Source organism: Peromyscus californicus, unplaced genomic scaffold, assembly GCF_007827085.1.
Source record: "Peromyscus californicus insignis strain IS unplaced genomic scaffold, ASM782708v3 Scaffold_3__1_contigs__length_106647218, whole genome shotgun sequence".
Lineage (NCBI taxonomy): Eukaryota > Metazoa > Chordata > Mammalia > Rodentia > Cricetidae > Peromyscus > Peromyscus californicus.
This window is the reverse complement of record NW_026294551.1, coordinates 63,714,801-63,734,338: the sequence shown is the minus strand read 5'-3', so window position 1 is coordinate 63,734,338 and position 19,538 is coordinate 63,714,801. Positions and strand designations below refer to the sequence as shown.

The window sequence follows — 19,538 nt, the reverse complement described above, 5'->3', positions numbered from 1 at the left end:
ACACTTACAAGGCCAGGTGGCAGTGGCAAAGGCAGGCAAGGCCCTGAGTTTGAGGTCAGCTGGACGACACAGTGAGTTCCAGGACAGCTAGACCTTCAGAGGGAAACCCTGTCTTCAAAAACAACAAATAAACAAAAACCCACTTACTGTTCTTCCAGAGGACCAGAGTCCAATTCCTAGCATCCATGTTGGAGGACCCGAGTTCCTAGCTCACAACCATCTATAACTCCAACTTCAGGAGGAGATCCAAACAACTCTGGCCTCAGCAGGTACTTTGTACTCAGATGTGTACACACACAGACAGAGACAGGAAGAGAGAGAGAGAGAGAGAGAGAGAGAGAGAGAGAGAGAGAGAGAGAGAGAGAGAGAGAAGAACGAAAAATAATGGTAAAAAAAGAAAAAACTGGAAGAAATTCCTTGAGACATATGGGAAATCATTAGAAACAAATAGTTGCACTATGGGAATTCCAAAGAATAAAGGGATTATTAAATTAGCAGCTGAAAACTCCTGAAGACTTCTGTCTTAGTCACTGTCCTATTGCTGTGAAGAGACACCATGACCAAGGCAACTCTTATCAAAGAAAGCATCTAATTGGGGGCTTGCTTATAGTTTCTGAGGTTTAGTCCATTATCACGGCGGAAGCACGGCAGCATGCCTGGTGCTGGAGAAGGAGCTGAGAGCTTTACTGCCTGACCCACAGACAGCACACAGGGAGACACTGGGCTTGGTACAGGCTTTTGAAACCTCAAAGCCAGTGACACACGCCCTCCAATAAAGCCGCATCTACTCCAACAAGGCCACACCTCCTAATCTTTCTAATCTTTCAACAGTTCACTCCCCGGTGACCACATTGAAATATAAGAGCCGGCTGGAGAGATGGCTCTGAGGTTAAGAGCACTGACTGCTCTTCCAGAGGTCCTGAGTTCAATTCCCAGAAACTACATGTTGGCTCACAACCATCTGCAATGAGATCTTCTCAAACTAAAACTAATCAGAAGAGACAGAGAAGGGTACTTCATTCATTCAATTAATCAAGAAAATGTTGTGAGTCCCCGCCGCCGTCCGCGCCCGGCGCCTGCAGCCTGAGACCATGCGCAGGCCCAGCCAGCGTCGATCCGCGCCCCCGCCCTGCCCCGGCCCCGGGAGCAGTTGCTCCAGCAAGCGGTGGGGCAGGAGCTCCTGGAGTGACAGTCCCTATAGAAGTGATGACAGAATACAAGCTTGTGGTGGTGGGTGCTGGAGGCGTGGGAAAGAGTGCCCTGACCATCCAGCTGATCCAGAACCATTTTGTGGATGAGTATGACCCCACCATAGAGGACTCTTATCGGAAACAGGTGGTCACTGATGGGGAGACATGTCTGCTGGACATCTTAGACACAGCAGGTCAAGAGGAGTATAGTGCCATGCGGGACCAGTACATGCGCACAGGGGAGGGTTTCCTCTGTGTGTTTGCCATCAACAACACCAAGTCCTTTGAAGACATCCATCAGTACAGGGAGCAGATCAAGCGGGTGAAGGACTCGGATGATGTGCCAATGGTGCTGGTGGGGAATGTGATCTGGCCACTTGTACTGTTGAGTCTTGGCAGGCCCAGGACCTTGCCCGCAGCTATGGCATCCCCTACATTAAAACATCAGCCAAGACCCGGCAGGGTGTGGAGGATGCCTTCTACACACTCGTCTGTGAGATTCGGCAGCACAAACTGCGGAGGCTGAACCCGCCCCATGAGAGCAGCCCCCGCTGCATGAGCTGCAAGTGTGTGCTGTCCTAACACCAGGGAGGCAGGGACCAGCAGACATCTGGGGCAGTGGCCCCAGCTAACCAAATGAACTTCATATCCACTCTGATGTCCCTGCTCCCACCCACCCCCATTCTGCCAATCCCCCTGCCTACGGTCAGTGGTGTCCTTTGTGCCCGTCCCGGCACAGGCTCAGGACGTGGAGGTGCCGGATGCAGGGAGGAGGTGCGGAAGAAAGGAAGGAAGGAAGGAAGGAAGGAAGGAAGGAAGGAAGGAAGGAAGGAAGGAAGTGATGCTGGAGACGGTCCAGTCCAGGGATGGTGGACAGAGGTGACCAAGACCTTCGCATGGACAATTTGAACAGACTGTCATGAACTGTCCCTGTTACCACTGGCACCCCAGTCCTCAACCCCTCTCCGTTCCCTCTGGGTGCCTCTGGGGCACAGATTGAATCACAGTAAATTATTTGATGGTCTTGAAAAAAAAATGTTACAATACTAACCTAGATACACTAAACTCTGCCACACTCAATTTCATTAAAAAAAGTGCAAGTGGAATTAAAGACACGATTAACACAAACCAATAATAGTAGATGACTTCAACACCTTACTTTCTCCAATAAGTAAGTCCTCTAGACAAAAAATGAACAGAGAACCCTCAGACTTAATGACATCTTATATCAAATAGTCCTAACACATTTACAGAACATTTTACCCAAGCACCAGAATATATTCATTTGACTCAGCAGCACACGGAAGCCACTGTATGATCATATGCTGGAACGCAAAACAAACCCTCACAAATGCAGACAAACTGAAATAATTCCATGCAAGCTGTCAACCCATTATGCAATGAAACTGAAAATCAACAGCAGACAAAACTCTAGCGAGTGTATAAACTCGTGGAAACTAAACAACTCATTACTGAATGAGTCAAAGAAGAAACCAATAAATAAAATTAAAATATCCTTGAAACCAAATGAAAATTAAAACACAAGACAACAAAACCTCTGAGACACAGTAAAGGCAGTCCTAAGCAGGAAGTTTATAGCCCTAAGTTCCTACATTAAAAAATCAGAAAGGGCACCGGGCGGTGGTGGTGCACACCTTTACTTCCAGCACTGTGGGGGGGGGGGGGGGCAGGGAGCAGAGGCAGGTGAATCTCTGAGTTCAAGGCCAGCCTGGTTTACAAAGCAAGTTCCAGGACAGCCAGAGGAAACTGTCTCGAAAAGAAAAAAAAAAAATCAGAAAGAGCACAAATAAATAACTTAATGGTGCAACTCTGGCCTCTGTGGATTTATACAGCATTCACATGGTACACGAACATATCAGACATACACTCAGGCAAAACACTCACATACATAAGATAAAAATAAAATCTTTAAAAAAGAACACCTAAAAATAAGAATTTGGAAAAACAAGAACAAATCAAATCCAAACCCAGGAGATGGCAAGAAAAAATAAAATAGAAACAAACAAAACAATACAAAGAAACAATGGATCTAAGAGCGGGTTCTTTAAGAAGATAAACAAGATTGGCAGACCCTTGCAAAAGAAAGAAAAAGATGACCCAAATTAAAAACCAGAAATGAAAAGGAAAACATTACAACAGATACCAAAGAAATTAAAAATATTGAGGAAATTTTAAAAACTTATACTTCAATAAGTTAGAAAATCAAAAAGAAATGGATGGATTTCTTGATTCAATCAAACTACCAAAGTTAAACCAAAAGAAACCAACAACCTAAAACAGACCATAACGAAGGAAGAGACTGTACCAGTAATTAAAGAATTTCTGACTGAAAAAAGCCCAGGTCCAGACTGACTCAAGAACTACAACCAATACTCCTTTTTTCCTTTCCAAACTTTATTTTCATTTGTATAGGTGTTTTCCCTGCATGGATGTTTGTGTACCTCTTTTGTGTGGGTGCTCAAGGAGGCCAGAAGAGGGTGTTGGATCCCTTGGAACTGGAGTTGCACACAGTTAGGAACTGCCATGTGGGTGCTGGGAACTGAACCCTGGTCCCAAGGAAGAGCAGCAGGGTTCTTAACCACTGAGCCACCTCTCCAGTCTCGCCAATACTACTACTTTTTTCTCTCCCCAAGACAGGGTTTCTCTGTGTAGCCCTGGCTCTCCTGGAACTTGCTCTGTAGACTAGGCTGGCCTCGAACTCAGAGATTTGCACCAATATTTCTTAAATTATTCAAAAAAGGAATAATTTTAAAAAGGGAGAATTAGCCTCTCCCAGAAATGAACCCTATGGTGATATTTTATTTGTACTGAAATGTGATTTTATTTGTATGTTAATAAATAAAGTTGCCTGGGGGGTCAGAGCTAATAGCAAGCCATAGCAGAAGCCGGGCAGTGGTGGCGCACACCTTTAATCCCAATCACATGACAGATAGATCTCTGTGTGTTCAAGGATACAGCCAGCATGGAGACACACGCCTTTAATCTCAATACCAACCATAGAAGACCTGGAGGTCTGTATAGACAGGCAGTGACCAGGTGGTCATGTGGTTGGGTTTACAACCAATGAGAAGGCAGAACAGAAAGTCAATAAAAAGACAGATACACAGGAAGTAGATCTCTTTCTGAGGGGAAGGACAGCAGTGGCAGCTAAGGGTAAGAAAGGGTTTTAGTCTCTGCGTTTAGCTACTGCTCTGACCTCTTGGGCTTTTAACTCTGCATTTGGCTCTGTGTTTCTTTTTTTTTTTTTTAATTTTTATTTTGCAATACAATTCAGTTCTACATATCAGCCACGGATTCCCTTGTTCTCCCCCCTCCCGCCCCCCTCACCTTTCCCCCAGCCCACCCCCCATTCCCACCTCCTCCAGGGCAAAGCCTTCCCCGTGGATTGAGATCAACCTGGTAGACTCAGTCCAGGTAGGTCCAGTCCCCTCCTCCCAGGCTGAGCCAAGCGATCCTGCATAGGCCCCAGGTTTCAAACAGCCGACTCATGCAATAAGCACAGGACCTGGTCCCACTGCCTGGATGACTCCCAAACAGATCAAGCCAATCAACTGTCTCACCCATTCAGAGGGCCTGATCCAGTTGGTGACCCCTCAGTCATTGGTTCATAGTTCATGTGTTTCCATTCATTTGGCTATTTGTCCCTGTGCTTTATCCAACCTTGGTCTCAACAATTCTCGCTCATATAAACCCTCATTCTCGCTAATTGGACTCCCAGAGATCCCCCAGGCCTAGCCATGGATCTCTGCATCCAGATTCCTCAGTAGTTGGATGAGGTTTCTAGCACAACAATTAGGGTGTTTGGCCATCCCATCACCAGAGTAGGTCAGTTCGGGCTGTATCTCGACCATTGCCAGCAGTCTGTTGTGGGGGTATCTTTGTGGATTTCTGTGGGCCTCTCTAGCACTTTGCTTCTTCCTATTCTCATGTGGTCTTCATTTACCATGGTCTCCTATTCCTTGTTCTCCCTCTCTGTTGTTGATCCAGCTGGGATCTCCCACTCCCCCAAACTCTCTTTCCCTCGACCCTCGCCCTTCACTATCCCCACTCATGTCCAGGCTGTTCATGTAGATCTCATTCCATATCTCTGTCATTGGGCGATCCCTGTGTCTTTCTTGGGGTCCTGTTTTCCAGGTAGCCTCCCTGGTGATGTGAGTAGCCCTTCAACTGAAGAATGGATAAACAAAATGTGGTACATATACACAATGGAATACAACTCAGCAGAGAAAAACAGTGACATCATGAGGTTTGCAGACAAATGGATGGATCTAGAAAAAATCATCCTGAGTGAGGTAACCCAGATTCAGAAAGACAAACATGGTATGTACTCACTCATAGGAGGATACTAGATGTGGAACAAGGCTCTGTGTTTCTTATTTAATAAGACCGTTACATCCTCAGAACCCCTTGATTGGCAACCCAATCCAAGGTGGTTAGCTCTGGAACTATATACGCACAAATAATAACAATGGATTCACGGGTTGTATTTTATATATTTGTATATATGTGTACATATATGTAACAATAATAATCAAAGGAAAGAGGCTATCGATTTGAGATGGGGGAACAAGAAGGTTTGGAGGGAGGGGACATGGGAGGGACTTGAGGGAGAAAAGGGCAGGAGGTAGGTGATGTAATTATATTTTAATGAAAAATGTAAAAAAAAAAAAACTAAAAAAGAAGTCTCAGTGAGTAAAGATGCTTTCCTTCAAGCCTGACCACCTGGATTCTATTTTCAGAACCCACAGGTAGGAGAAAATTGACTCCTATAAATTGTCCTCTGACCCCCACACACAAGAAATGGTACTCATACACCCACATATATACATACATGAATGCATGAATGTGCCACACACACACATACAGAGAGGTATAAACATTTAAAAAAGGTTTAAGGAAGTCTTACACTAGAAACAAAAAGATGATGACCACCATTATGAAAACACAAATGTACACAACTCACAAGCTGCACCCATTAAATACCAAATAGAAAGAAGATATTAGCATGACAGAAAACTATCAAATCTCAACAATAAACAGTAATAGAGATGGAATGGGACAAAAAGCAGAAAAAACAATTAGAAAGTAGTCACATTGGCAGGAAGTCCATCCATATCAACAATAACCTCAAATGTAAATGGACTAAAATCACCAGTCAAAAGACACACTGGCTGAATGGGTTAAATAAAAGACAGGAGTTGATTATATGCTGTGTACAAGAAACTTGCTCCACTGGTAAAAGCATACACTGAAAATTGAAGCATTTGAAAAAGATGTGCCATATAAAAGGAGACCATAATGAACAGAAGTAGCGTACTCATGTTAGACAGAGCAGAAATAAAATGCAAATTTTTAAAGAGGGGTCATTGCATATTGATAAAGGATCAATTGAGCAGGAAGACAGAACTACTGTAAATATATATTCACCCAATGCTAGACCACCAAAATATATAAGCAAAAATCATTAGCTCTATAGGAGAGGTAATTCCAGGAACACTAACAATTGAGGACCTTAATATTCTTTCATCAATGAGCAGAAAACATACTCAGAAAATCAATGAAGGAAATCTGAGTTGAACCATACTGGAGAGCAAACAGACTCAGCAGGTATTTGCAGAATACATTAGTCAGCAGCTACAAAACACAGGCCTCTCATCTGCACATGGCACACTCTCCAAAACCACATCCACTGTCAGCACAAAGCAAGTCTTAAATTAAAAAGTCCCACCACGTCTATTCTCGGATGACAATGAACAAAAACTAGAAATACACAAGAACAGTGGTGAACGCATGGAGACGGAACAATATGATCCCAAACAATCAATGAGCATCTGAAAGAATAAAGACGAAAACATCCTGTGTTAAAATTCATGAGATACAGCCGGGTGGTGGCGATGCACACCTTTAACTCAGCATTTGGGAGACAGAGGCAGGTGGCTCTCTCTGAGTTCCAGGCCAACCTGGTCTACAGAGCTAGTTCCAGGACAGCCAAAGCTACACAGAGAAACCCTGTCTTGAAAAACCAAACGAAAACAACAACAACAACAACAACAAAAAACTCATGGGATACAGGAAAAGCAACACTAAGAGGAGTTTCAAATAACATCCCAGTGCACCTCAAAGTCTCAGCAAAGAATAATCCAAACCCTAAGAAAAGAAAGTGCACCACAGTAGAAATACATAAAACCAAATTTTTTTTTTTTTTTTTTTTGGTTTTTCGAGACAGGGTTTCTCTGTGTAGCTTTGCGCCTCTCCTGGAACTCACTTGGTAGCCCAGGCTGGCCTCGAACTCACAGAGATCCGCCTGGCTCTGCCTTCCGAGTGCCGGGATTAAAGGCGTGCGCCACCACCGCCCGGCGAAATTTTTAAAAATACAAAAGGGACAGTAAGAAGGCTCCAAGCTGCACTTGTCTGGAAAACCCGATGACCTGACTGAGTTCAATTCCCAGATCCTACAGCAGGAGAGACTCAGTTCCCCCAAACTGTCATCTGACCTCCACATGCATACAGTGGCATGCATGCACATGTACATGTACATACATACTCGGATACACATACACACAGAGAGAGACGCACAATAATAATAAACTAAAATTTTAAAATAATAAAAATATAAAGAGATTAATAAAGGATTTTGTTTTCTGAACAGACAAAAATTAACAAATCTTTAGCTAGACTAACACAGGAAAAAAGAAGACCCAATTAATAAAGTCAGAGATGAAGCCGGGCATGATGGCGCTCGCCTTTAACCCCAGCACTCGGGAGGCAGAGGCAGGCAGATCTCGAGTTCGAGGCCAGCCTGGTCTAAGACCGAGTTCCAGGACAGCCAGGACCACACAAAGAAACCCTGTCTGGAAAAACCAAAGGGGAAAAAAGGAAAGAAAACAACCACCATGACAGGCTAGAGAGATGGCTCAGGGCTAGGAGCTCTTCCAGGGCCGCCTGACTCCAAGCGCTCACACCGGGTGGTCCACAACCACCTGTAACTCCCGCTGTGGAGAATCTGATGCCCTCTTCTGGCCTCTGTGGTCACTGTTCTCATGTGGCATACACACAGACATACACATAAATAAAAATAAAATAAATCTGCTCTTTAAAAAAGAAACTACAAATAAATAAATAAATAAAAAAGAAACTACAACAAAAAAATTACGTAGTTAACAAACTGGAAAAATCTAAAAGAAGTGCACAGTTTTTTAGACATATACAACCTACTCAGACTGAATAAAGAGAAAATCTAAATATACCAGTAATAAAAAATAAAATGGAAACCGTAGTTAAAAGTCTCCCATAAACATAGCAAGCTCCAGGCCAGCCAAGGTTACATAGTGAGACCCTGTCTTTAAAAAAAAAAAAAACAAAACACCTCAAGGGCATGATGACTTTTTTTGGCTGAATTCTACAAAGCATTTAGAGAAAAAAATAATCTAATTTTCAAAAATTTAAGAAACATTGAAAAAGAAAGAACATTGCTAAATTCTTTTTATGAGGTCAAGGACTATCAAAAACCACACAAATATACAACAACAAAAGAAAACTGGACACCTATACCCTGATGAACAGGGAGATAAAAACTTTCCAAAAAAATATAGTAAAAGCCAGCCTGGTGCAGAGGCGCATACCTGCAATCCCAGGACTCAGGAAGTTGAGGCAGGAGGTTGTGAGCCTGGTGCAGAGGCGCACACCTGCAATCCCAGGACTCAGGAAGTTGAGGCAGGAGGTTGTGAGCCTGGTATACACAGAGGCGCACACCTGCAATCCCAGGACTCGGGAAGTTGAAGCAGGAGGTTGTGAGCCTGGTATACACAGACAGAACTCGTTTCGAACAGTAACCAAAAATAAATCACACAGGAAAATCATTTGAATTTAAAAGTGTGCAAAGCCAATAAATGCATGAAAAAAATGTCCAACATCTTTAGCTACCGAGAAAATGCAAATCAAGCTGGCTGTGGTAGTGAATACACCTGTAATCCAAGCACTCAGGAGGTGGCAACCCAAGGATCAGAAGTTCAAGATCATCCTCAACTACCTACATAGTTTGAGGTCTTCCTGGGCTACATGAATTGCTGTCTAAAAAATAAGAGGAGGAGGAGAGGGGAGGAGTGGGGAGAGGAGAGGAGGAAAGGGGAGGGGAGAGGAGGGGAGAGGGGAGATGCAAATCAAATTACACTGAGATTCATCTCATCCTAGTCAAAATGACTGTCATCAAGAAAAAAAAGCACATTATATGAATATATGAAAACATAACCATGAAGTTTTTTACACAATATATGCAATTTATTATTGCTGTTTTGAGACAGGGTTTCCCCTGTGTAGCCCTAGATGTCCTGGAACTTGCTCTGTAGACCAGGCTGGCCTTGAACGCACAGAGATTGGTCTGCCTCTGCTTCCTGAGTACTGGGATTAAAGGTGTGTGCTGCCACTGCCTGGAACAATGCATACAAATTTTTAAAAGATTAATATCCCTTAGAGCTAGAGAGATAGCTCTGTGGTTAAGAGCACTTGCTGCTCTTTCAGAGGCCCTGAGTTTGATTCCCAGTACACATATGGCAGCTCACAACTGTCTGTAACTCCAGTCTCAGGGGATACACACCCTCTTCTGGCCTTCTTGGGCACTACATGCACATGATGCACATACACACGCAGGAAAATATTAATACACATAAACCAAATAAATAAATAGATTAATATCCAAAATTAAATAATGAGCTTAAAAACACCAAAGTTGCAATTAACAAGGGTTGAAATATGAATGAATGTTTTTCACAAACTATACAAATGAGCAAGCATGTGACACCTTGCCCACTGATTGTATCATTCCAGTAAGAACGGCTATTATCAAAAGAACAGGGTTTGGGGATTTAGTGCAGTGGTGGAGCACTTGCCTAGCAAGTGCAAGGCCCTGGGTTCGGTTCTCAGCTCCAGGGGGGAAAAAGACAAAATAAAAGAATAAAGAGGTTCTAGAAACATCCTTCAAAAGTAGAGGACATCCTTCAGGAGTAGAGCACTTGCCTAGCACATGTGAGGCCCTGGGTTCAACCCCTGGTGTTTGTGGCGGAGGACTAAGGATGGTAAGTGCTGGCAGGCAGGGCAACGGAGAAATGGTAAGCCTTACACACTGCGGGTGGTAACCCTTACACACTGATCAGTCCAGTCACTCTGAGAACAGCACAACGGAAGAGAGAACTACTGCATGACCGCTCTCCCATTCGTGGGTACTGTCAACCACCTCCACTAGGACAGAACTCCATTTCATACACACAAGCGAGCACAGCGGACAGCAGCCCGAGGGAGATGCGAAAGCACACCACTAAGAACAGAGGGCAGTGAGTCACATCACGGCAGCTCCTGCCCACAGTTCCCTCTGGAGGCCACTAGTGCAAACGAGGTCCGCAAGTGTCCCCAGTGTGACTGACAGTTAAATGAGAGATGTGGCACACCTGACTGTGTCTGAATGCACACACGGCCTGAACGGACAGGGCGGAGGACAACTTGGGAGGCGGTTCTCCCCTTCCATCACGTGATTCCTGGGGGAATCAATTCAGGTTGTCACACTTAACCCTACGCAGGTTTATCTGCTGACCCATCTCACTGGCCCATTTTTGCTTCCTTTTCTCAGTAGAGTGACTGAGCTGGTAAGATAGAGAGGGAAGTGGTAAGAGCGGCAAAGGTACCAGCAGCAGGAGGTTATCTTAGGAGTTCCAGGGACTGGCTGTGGTGGAGCAGAGGTGGTCAAAAATTCAGACTGCGAGCAGCTGGAGACGATGAACCATCAGGTTTCCGTCACTGGAAGAGGTGAGGGAGCTGCCAAGCCTTAACAGCCGGGAATTCCAAACGCCAGGAATGAACATTGTGACACTGGCCTGTCAAGGCCCAAGCAAGGGTCCCAACACTCTATGCCTCAGAACTATAGTACAAACTGCTGTTGGAGCATAGGGTCTCAATACCTGAGGCCCATTCCAGACCTGCACCCCAAGCAGCAGCAGCAGCAGCAGCCGCTGCTGCCGCCGCCACAGCCAAGTACAGGACCCACTGGTAAAGCTCAGGGCAACAAACCTTCAGCTTGAGTATATAAAGTCACACGTCTGGCTTCTAATAGGGAAGCAGGTTCCGAGTCCCAGAGTTTGGAATTATAAGCCTCTGGATGTGCCCTGTAGTACGGCCCCGTCAGCCCTTGGGCACTCAGGGCTCAGGACCACCAGCACAAGGACTTCTCACCTCGTCACAATTTCTGGATAAAGCAGAAGGACTCCAAATAGTTGACAAGGACACAGTGTGACACATCGTGTTTGTTTGACTGAAAGCTCTTGGAGGACAACAGACTATATTTTATTCAAGGTTCTGGCTCAGCGACTTCCTCGTGATGGGTGTTCATCTTTTAGTTTTTGTTCAGCTGGGAAACAGTGGGCATGATGAAGGCCCGTCCTGCTTGGGAGTCCTATTGATGGCAGCGTTCACCAAACACTGTATGAAACAAACTGAAGAGACCAGAGTGACACGGAAGCTCACCCATCAGGGATGTGAGGAGTCTACTCCCGTGTCTTGGATCCATCTTTCCTAGGACCTCTAGGGCAGTGGTTCTCAACTTGTATATCAGATATTTATATTATGATTCCTAACAGTAGCAAAACTACAGTTATGAAATAGCAAGGAAATAAGCTTATGGTTGGGGTCACCACACGAGGAACTGTAATAAAGGGTTGCAGCATGAGGAAAGTTGAGAACCACTGCTCTAGGGGATCACCATAGTAACCAAACACCTGATACCTGGCCTTGGCTTTAGGATCTGGTTAGACATATCATATGCACAGAAACAAGCAGACATACCAGTGAAGAAGAGCCGAAGAAGAAAGGACACCTTATTCACAGCACCCTTAGTATATTCAAAGGAAAGCACCAGGTAAAACAAAATGTGGATTTGACTTCTCTAATAAGCTGGCCCAAGTTCTTCACAAACATACCCTAGACCGTTCCTCCATGACAGCTTCAGGAGCAGACCCAAATTTCCCTCTCGGTATGTGTCACTCCTACACGCCAAGAATCACAGCTCCACCAGCTCCAAGACCTGAAGCTAGGACATTCCCGGAAGAAAGTTGCCAAACCAGCTATGAGAATTTTGTCATCATCACAAATAAAAGAAGATACGTAAAACTCATTTTTCAGAAAAAGATTTCATAGATAACTCCAAGTTGCAGAGGACAACCAGGTCCTATGTGGGGCCTGACAGGCCTCCTAACAACCAGCCCTTGGCCCGACCAAGGGGAGCCGCCACATTAAAAACAAACAAAACACCTTGAACTCTTACACCAGGAAAGCTCCATGAGAAACAGCCAGGAAGTTTACAGGCTGACGTCACTGGAAAGTGGGGAGATTTTCTCAGCTGCAGGAGACACTTCCTTCTGTAGAGAAGGCTGCTTTGTCTTTCTGAGGGAGGGGTTCAGCAGGCGAGCCTGCGTTGAGTCCCTCTCTAGCCCACCAGGGCCACACCAGTGGCAGCGTCTTCTACTTGGATAAGCCACACTGAGTCGTGGGCAACAAGTCCCTGCACGAGGAAGCCCGTGCCTGAGCCTTCTACCATAATGCCTAGAGATGCAGGGAGCAGGTACTGATACCTTCATGCCTCTATAGAGCTGCCTATACTCCAGTAAGATTAGCGAGCACAGGCTAGAGCACCTCCAAGTCATGCATGTGACCTCTGAACCCTTCAAAGTCACTGGGGCGGGGAGGGGCTGGAGCAATGGCTCAGCTGTTTAAGAACACTGGCTGCTCTTCCAGATGACCCAGGTTCGATTCTCTGCACCCACATAGTGGCTCACAACTATTACTCCTGTCCGGGAGAGGGGAGAATCTGTCGCCATCTTCTGGCCTTCAGGGGTACTGAATTCACGTGATGTTTATACATGCAGGTAAAACACCCATAACACAAAATAATAGCTTTAAAAAGTACTGGCATGCACTTCTCAGAATTAGGGGGGCTACTTCAGCCCAGTCAGTCATGGTTTCCGAGGCAGGGAGCCACACAGAAAACTTCTCAGCTTCTGAAGACAGCCTTGTCTAATTCCTGGCTGGAAGGGGTTTCCCATCGCTCAGCTATAACCAGACCTGCCTGAGAACAGGCAGGCTTGTTCAATGCCTGGGTCCATATAAGGAGAAACCCAAACTCAGTTTCTCCTACATTACTTTCACTTCTGCAAACACATACGTGTGTGATGTCTCCTTGTACAGCACCCAGCAGCTGGTTCTAAGGTGTACCTTAGCTTGGTGTCTCCAGTCCACTTCCATGCAATCTTGTCTTCTTGAAGACAGTCTGGTCCTAAGATGGCCTTCACTTCAGACGCCGACCTCAAGCCCAGGCTACATCTGACCCACGACCCATATGTGGGGGTTCACCATCTTCTCAGATTGGATACATTTTCTCAAACAGCTCACAGAACTCAGAGAAACACTTATACTTACCATTTGGTTGTGAAGACCATTAAAATGGATGCAGATGAAGAAACACACAGGGCCAGGTGTGAAGATGGGGTAAGCTTCCTTGCCCTCCCTGGAACTTCTGCGTGTTCAGCTACCAGGAAGCTGCTAGGCAGTCTACCCATGGAGGCTTCATTACATGGGTGTGACTGATTCAACCACTAGCCAGTGGTGATCTGCTCAACCTTCAGACCCCCTTCCTTCTTTGGGGCCTGGGAATAAGACTGAAGTCCCCATCCTCTGATCCTGCCCTGGTCTTTCAACAACCATTCTACCCTGAATTACCTAGGGGCTGCTGGCTAGCAGAAGGCACATCATTTCCTAGGATTCTAGGAGTCATATTCCAGGAAACAGGACAACATACTGCCACTTTGCTAGACACCACAAAAGGTTTGTATCAGTTCCACAAGGTTGTCCCTGTGCAGAGCATGAGTAGGCAGTGAAATTATCCACAGGTTCCCAGAAAATCTCCAGGCCCAGCAGTGGGGCAGCAGAGGAAGCTCGCCCTGGTCCCAGCTGCAGCTCCTCCAGCTCCACCACAGCTTTACGACTTGGGAAAAGTTACCTCAGCTTCTGGACCTCTGTTTACCCTCTGGTAAAATAACTAAGAGACCACAGGTCAATACCAGCTCTAGGTCATTCTAAAATTCAAAGAGAAAAGGATAGAGAACCAAAAGCTGAGAAGAGAGCAAGCACTTGTCATTATGACATTACAGACAATAAGGATGAGAACTGTACCCATGTTTGAAAATGTCAAAGGAGAAGCATGTGGCTACAACTTTTCCTACCACAGATTTCCAGGATGTCTTTTCCAGAAAGCCAAAATAAACAGATATTAAGTGGAAGGGCAGAAAGGAGAAAGCTGTTCCCACCCATGCAGCAGAAGCTGCCCATGTGTGGTTAGACCCCATGACCTTGCCTAGACTGACATGCCCCCCACAGAGTCCTCAAGAAGGGGCTCCTGTTCCCCTTGAAGCCAGATCTTTCACAGGGTCCTCCACCCAACCTCTGCTCCTCAGAATCACTGATTTCACTCTTCTTTGCACTGGGTCTACAAACCTGGTGTAGGACCATGTGGTAAGTACTTCAGGCTGAGAAGCCATGAGTCTTAGTCATGGTCACTAACCACCACAGGTGACCCATCAACCAAGAGGTATGGCTATTCCAATAAACTTCATCTACACAATTCTGGCAACCGGACATGGACTACAGGTTGTGGCCAATCTCATTTGTCAACACAAAAAGCACAGCTCTCATCTTAAATGGAGTAACAGAGGTTTCTTCTAGAACCATGTTGAGTGACCATGGCCCAGCGACACAGATGTAGGTCACCCCCAATTCCAGGGTCCAAAGTGCAAGCAGTTTCATCAAGTTTTACAGTTTTACAGAATAAAGAAAGTCGTCAATCAAGCAAATGTAAAACACTTTGGTGGGTTCATCAGAGAGGTAGTTATAGCAAGATGGAGAAAGCTTTTCTACAGGCCTCAGATGCTGTCCGATGACATTCTTAGCCTTTGGATTGGTAGAAGCTAGTGGTTTGCTAAGTTACTAGATGCCAGAGGTTTTTAGTCTTAGTCACAGGATGTTACGAATACGGAGGTGGGCAAGGAATGGCTAGTCACGTGGCTAAAGTGGGCCCGAGATAAGATAATTAGCTCCTGGCAACTTTCCAACCTCTCCACGTCACTATAGTTTTAATCAGACACAACTTCCCAGGAATTCTCCTTGACAACATCATTAGTCCACAAGCCTATTAAAAATCTCCTAGTTAAGCTGGGCAGTGGTGGTGTACATCTTTAGGGAGGCTGAGGCAGGAAGATCTCTGAGTTCAAGGCCAGCCTGGTCTACAGACTGAGTTCCAGGACAGCACAGAGAAACCCTGTCTTGAAAAACCAAAAACAACAACGAAAATCTCCAGGTTAAAACACACACCACCCTTCCTCCCTCCCCCAGACGCCATCACCCCCTCCAATTCCTGCCCCCAGTATGACACAAAGGCTTAAGAGTACCGTGACAAGGCCAACTTCACCCAACCACATCTGTCATGCCCGTGAGCTCTCAAGGCTTCAACCCGGACTTCTGGCTGCCCGCTGGGCGGCTTTATGACACGCCTACCAGGCGTCTCCAACCAGCCCAGCCCCATCACCACTCCTTGTTCGGTCATCTGTTAGGTACCTCATACTGTACTAGGCCCTGGCTGCGTGCTTCTTCTTCTTACAAAAGCTCTGTTGGAACCAAGAGTCCTTCTAGACCCCTTTCTTCCTCATCCTCCTAAGCCCATATGCAAATCCTAATGTACTAGGCCTGGCAAAAGTGAAGAGACTTTAAAGAGACAATTGTGTCTCTCATGCTGACTATCACCAGGGTATTGAAACAATGGACCCCAAAGAGATGGGAATCTCCCCTGGAATCTCCAGCTGGGAAAAGGAAAGGGCACTAGTCAGAGGGAACTTGTCTCCCAGAAAGAGATCTCACGTGATTCTAACAACTTATTAGACCACCTTACAGGAGACGGAAGATCAAAGATGGGTTAATGTGGGGCCACACCTGTACTGCTTAGATATGCAAATATTTGGCCTTCTATTTAATCTCACTCCAGGACTTGGGGGTTCACTGGATCTCTTTGTCCCTCTTCCCAATGTGGCCACATCGAATAAATCTCCTTTTTCTGCTTTCCACCTTTAATCTGGCTCTATTCAGACCTGGCTTAGGATACAGGCTGATTCCCATCTGGCAACACTAACAGCTCTCCATGATACCTTCTCAAGTGTGGTGTCACTCTTTATTGGCACAACCCCTCCAGGACCTTCTCCCTTCATCCTGCCCCTTCAGTCAGGAAAGAGAGTTAGGAAATGTCATGCTTCCGCCAAAAACTCTTCTGAATATAGGATCCCTGAGGGTAAAGCACTTGCTTGGCATATGGTAGGCCCTGAGTTCTGGGAGAATTGGGGAGAGAGCAAAACAAATCATAGAAAACATACCCAACTCCGACCAGTCTACCAGGGCTCTGAGCTTCATCCTGTGGCCCCTTCCTTCCCATCCCTGATGGAATTGCTCTCCACTTTGAAGCTTCTGCTTAAACGGCACCTCTGCCCTTCCTAATGCCCACCACCAACCACAGCACTACCATACCTCAGAGAGCTTTCCAAAGGTAACCTGCTCTGTGCACGAGCCTTGTCCACTCCATGGGCACCTGGTGCACACATACCGAGTGGGCCCTCCAGAAATGCTCTGTTCCCGAATTCTTTGTTTGGTGTCTACCTTTGTTAGGTTAATTTGCCTACACCAGTACAGGTAGAGTAGGAGCCCTATGTGGACCCTCATGTGAAAGGCACAATTATCGTGGGAAGTCATGGCAGGCAATCCCTGGGTGTCAAGCTAATTCACATAAATGACGTTCTTGGGGAATAGGCCCACGTCACTTGACTGTGACTCCGAACACACTGGGATTGGCATAATGGGTCTCTTTCAGCATTTCCATCACACATGTGCCCTTGAGTAAAACTCAATAGCAAGTAAACAGCCTATTTTTAGTTAATTTCCAAAGTAACAGAGCACACAACATTCTGCACACCTTCCACTACAAGGCTGGCAGGGAGAACAGTGGGGCAGTGTGTCCAAGCGGGGGCGGTAAGACTGGCTTTTTCCATTACCTGCCCTCCTGCTCTGTAGCAGACCCTCTTTCCACTCCCTCAGAAGTTCCCATCTCCACCCTGGGAGGCTCAGCCATGCTTCTGAGGATGTTTCAAACACCACAGCCTAGCTGCAGGGCATGCTCTAGATACTCAGAGAGAAATGAGACCATCCACTGTTTCTACCTCATCTCCTCTAGAGTGCCAACTCCAGTCCTTTCCTGTTTTCTTCTGGGGTGGCTCTGCCCAGGATGCGCAGTTTCCATAGGTCTGTGTGGGCAGAGGATATGCATCACTAGCAGCCCCCAGCGGGGAGCAGGAGAGGCAACTTGGTGGACACACACACCTGTGTTTCAGGCCTCTCTCCAGGCCTCACATATTCGACAATGTTTCTAACACCCAGAGGCCACCATGTGAAGACCAGAATTACAGCATTAACTAAATAGGACCGGGAGCTCATGTCCCAGTTACTGCGTTAGGGGCTGTGTTGCCCCAGAGACCATGACAGCATATATACCTGCTGGCCCTGACCTCTTCCTCGGGGACACCGGTCTTAGATACACAGGTAAAGAAGCAATTCCTACTTGGGTTTTTCATCTTTTATGGAGAAACAAACTGCTTATTTTACCTCTAGTCTCACGTCGTAGCATAGAATTCTGGGACCCTAAGTGTCAGCAGTGGACACCAGAAGAACGTCCTTTAATTCAGTTCAGCTCTGACAATGTCTGCCTGAAGACTGCATCAGATCCCAAGGTTGTGGACTCAATCTCCCAAGATGTCCCTACTTGAGTGCAGATGCAAGCCCAGGCCTTGTCACCTCTTTTTCTGATGACCAGCACCTATAAATAGGGTCCCAGAGAGCCCTCCTTGAGTTGGATTTCCCCCAGAAGCTCACAGGACTCAGAGAAGCACTAACTTACATTTACTGTTTTATTATAAAGGACATAGGACATTACACGGGGTATAAAAAGATGCAAGAGGTCAAGTAGGAGAACACCCTGCCCACGTTCTCCCTAGGCACACTCTCCAGGATCCTCTAAATGAGTCGTCTAAGGATTTTCTGGACATTTCATTACATGGGCATGACTGATTAAACACTGGTCGTTGATGACCTACTTAACCTTCAGCCCTAGAGGCTGAGGTCTGGTCTCAAAGTCCCCCACCCTCTGATCCTGTTCAGGTTTTCAGTTACCAGCTCCACCTGGAATCTACCCTAGTGGATGCTGAATGGTGTTGGGCTCTTTAGCATGCAAAACAGCATTTATACCCTCAGGTAGTCCAAGAATTTTAAGAACTGTATGCCAAGAAGTAGATTAAAGATCTAAAATGATGTTTCCACATATAACATACTGCCAATGTAGGAAAAGAAGGAAGAGAACTCCAGGAGATGGAGGAGGGAACAGGAATAAAATGTATAAATTCATGTATACCTGGAAAAACAGGCTTGATACCAGAAGCTTTAATGATTTAATGGAATTTTTGGATGACTTGGGGTTTTATTGTTGTTACTGTATTCTGGCTTTTTTTTTTTTCTTTTTGAGACAAGTCTTGGTTTGTGGTTCAAATTGTCCTAGAACCCTCGGATCTTTCTACCTCAGCAGCCCAATGCTGAGATTAAGGCGTGCACCACGAGTCCTGGCATAAGGTTATGTGTTTCTCTCCACTTGAATTTCTCTATGAGCTGTCATCTCCTACCATGACCTAGCTGCAACAGAGTTCCATACTTTGACCAAAGAGTCACAATGAGGTCCACAATGGGAGAATTAGATCAAACAATCAATCCTCTGCCTCCTGTTTCTACCCTTGCCTCTTCCTAATCAACACCTCTCTACCTGAACCTCAGAATCTCCTAAAACTCACTTTTCTCCCTTCTAATTTGTCCCTTTCTATTTCTAGGTAAACATCACAATTCTTGGAAAGGTCCCTCAACCTATCCCGGAGACTCAGGAGCCTCACCACGCCCCGTGGATCCTCACCCTCCGCTCCGCACCCCACCAGGACTCTGTCATCCCCTAAGGTTTGGGACTCATGTTCATCTCCAGTCTCGGTGGCGGGCTCGAGGACTGCCTAGCTGCGCGTTAGCAGTACCGCTCACCTGAGGAAAGAGGAGCGCGCGGAAGACGCTGTGGCAAGCGCCACTAGACCACCAAACACAGACGCCAGCAGCTGGGAAGCCGGTCCACCACTGGGCGAGCGCTCGTGCGCCTGCGCGGGAGGGCGGGAC

General features: G+C 46.0%; 1 protein-coding gene and 1 pseudogene across 3 annotated transcripts in view; one reads left to right on the top strand and one right to left on the bottom strand.

Moving 5' to 3' along the window:
• The window catches only part of Snap47 (synaptosome associated protein 47), a 79,636-nt gene that overhangs the window by 37,480 nt on the left and 22,618 nt on the right, over positions 1 to 19,538 (bottom strand). Inside the window, exons 1-2 of one of the 3 annotated variants that reach the window (XM_052757397.1) lie at positions 19,410 to 19,426; positions 17,501 to 17,584 (exon numbers count right to left, since the gene is read on the bottom strand). The exons of 1 other annotated variant lie outside the window; for it this stretch is intronic. The gene's annotated coding sequence lies outside the window, so the exon portion shown is untranslated. Of the gene's footprint in view, positions 1 to 17,500; positions 17,585 to 19,409; positions 19,525 to 19,538 lie in introns of those variants that run through there. One more of the 3 variants, XM_052757396.1, reaches the window with a different exon arrangement.
• On the top strand, positions 1,125 to 1,787 carry LOC128122116 (GTPase HRas-like; annotated as a pseudogene).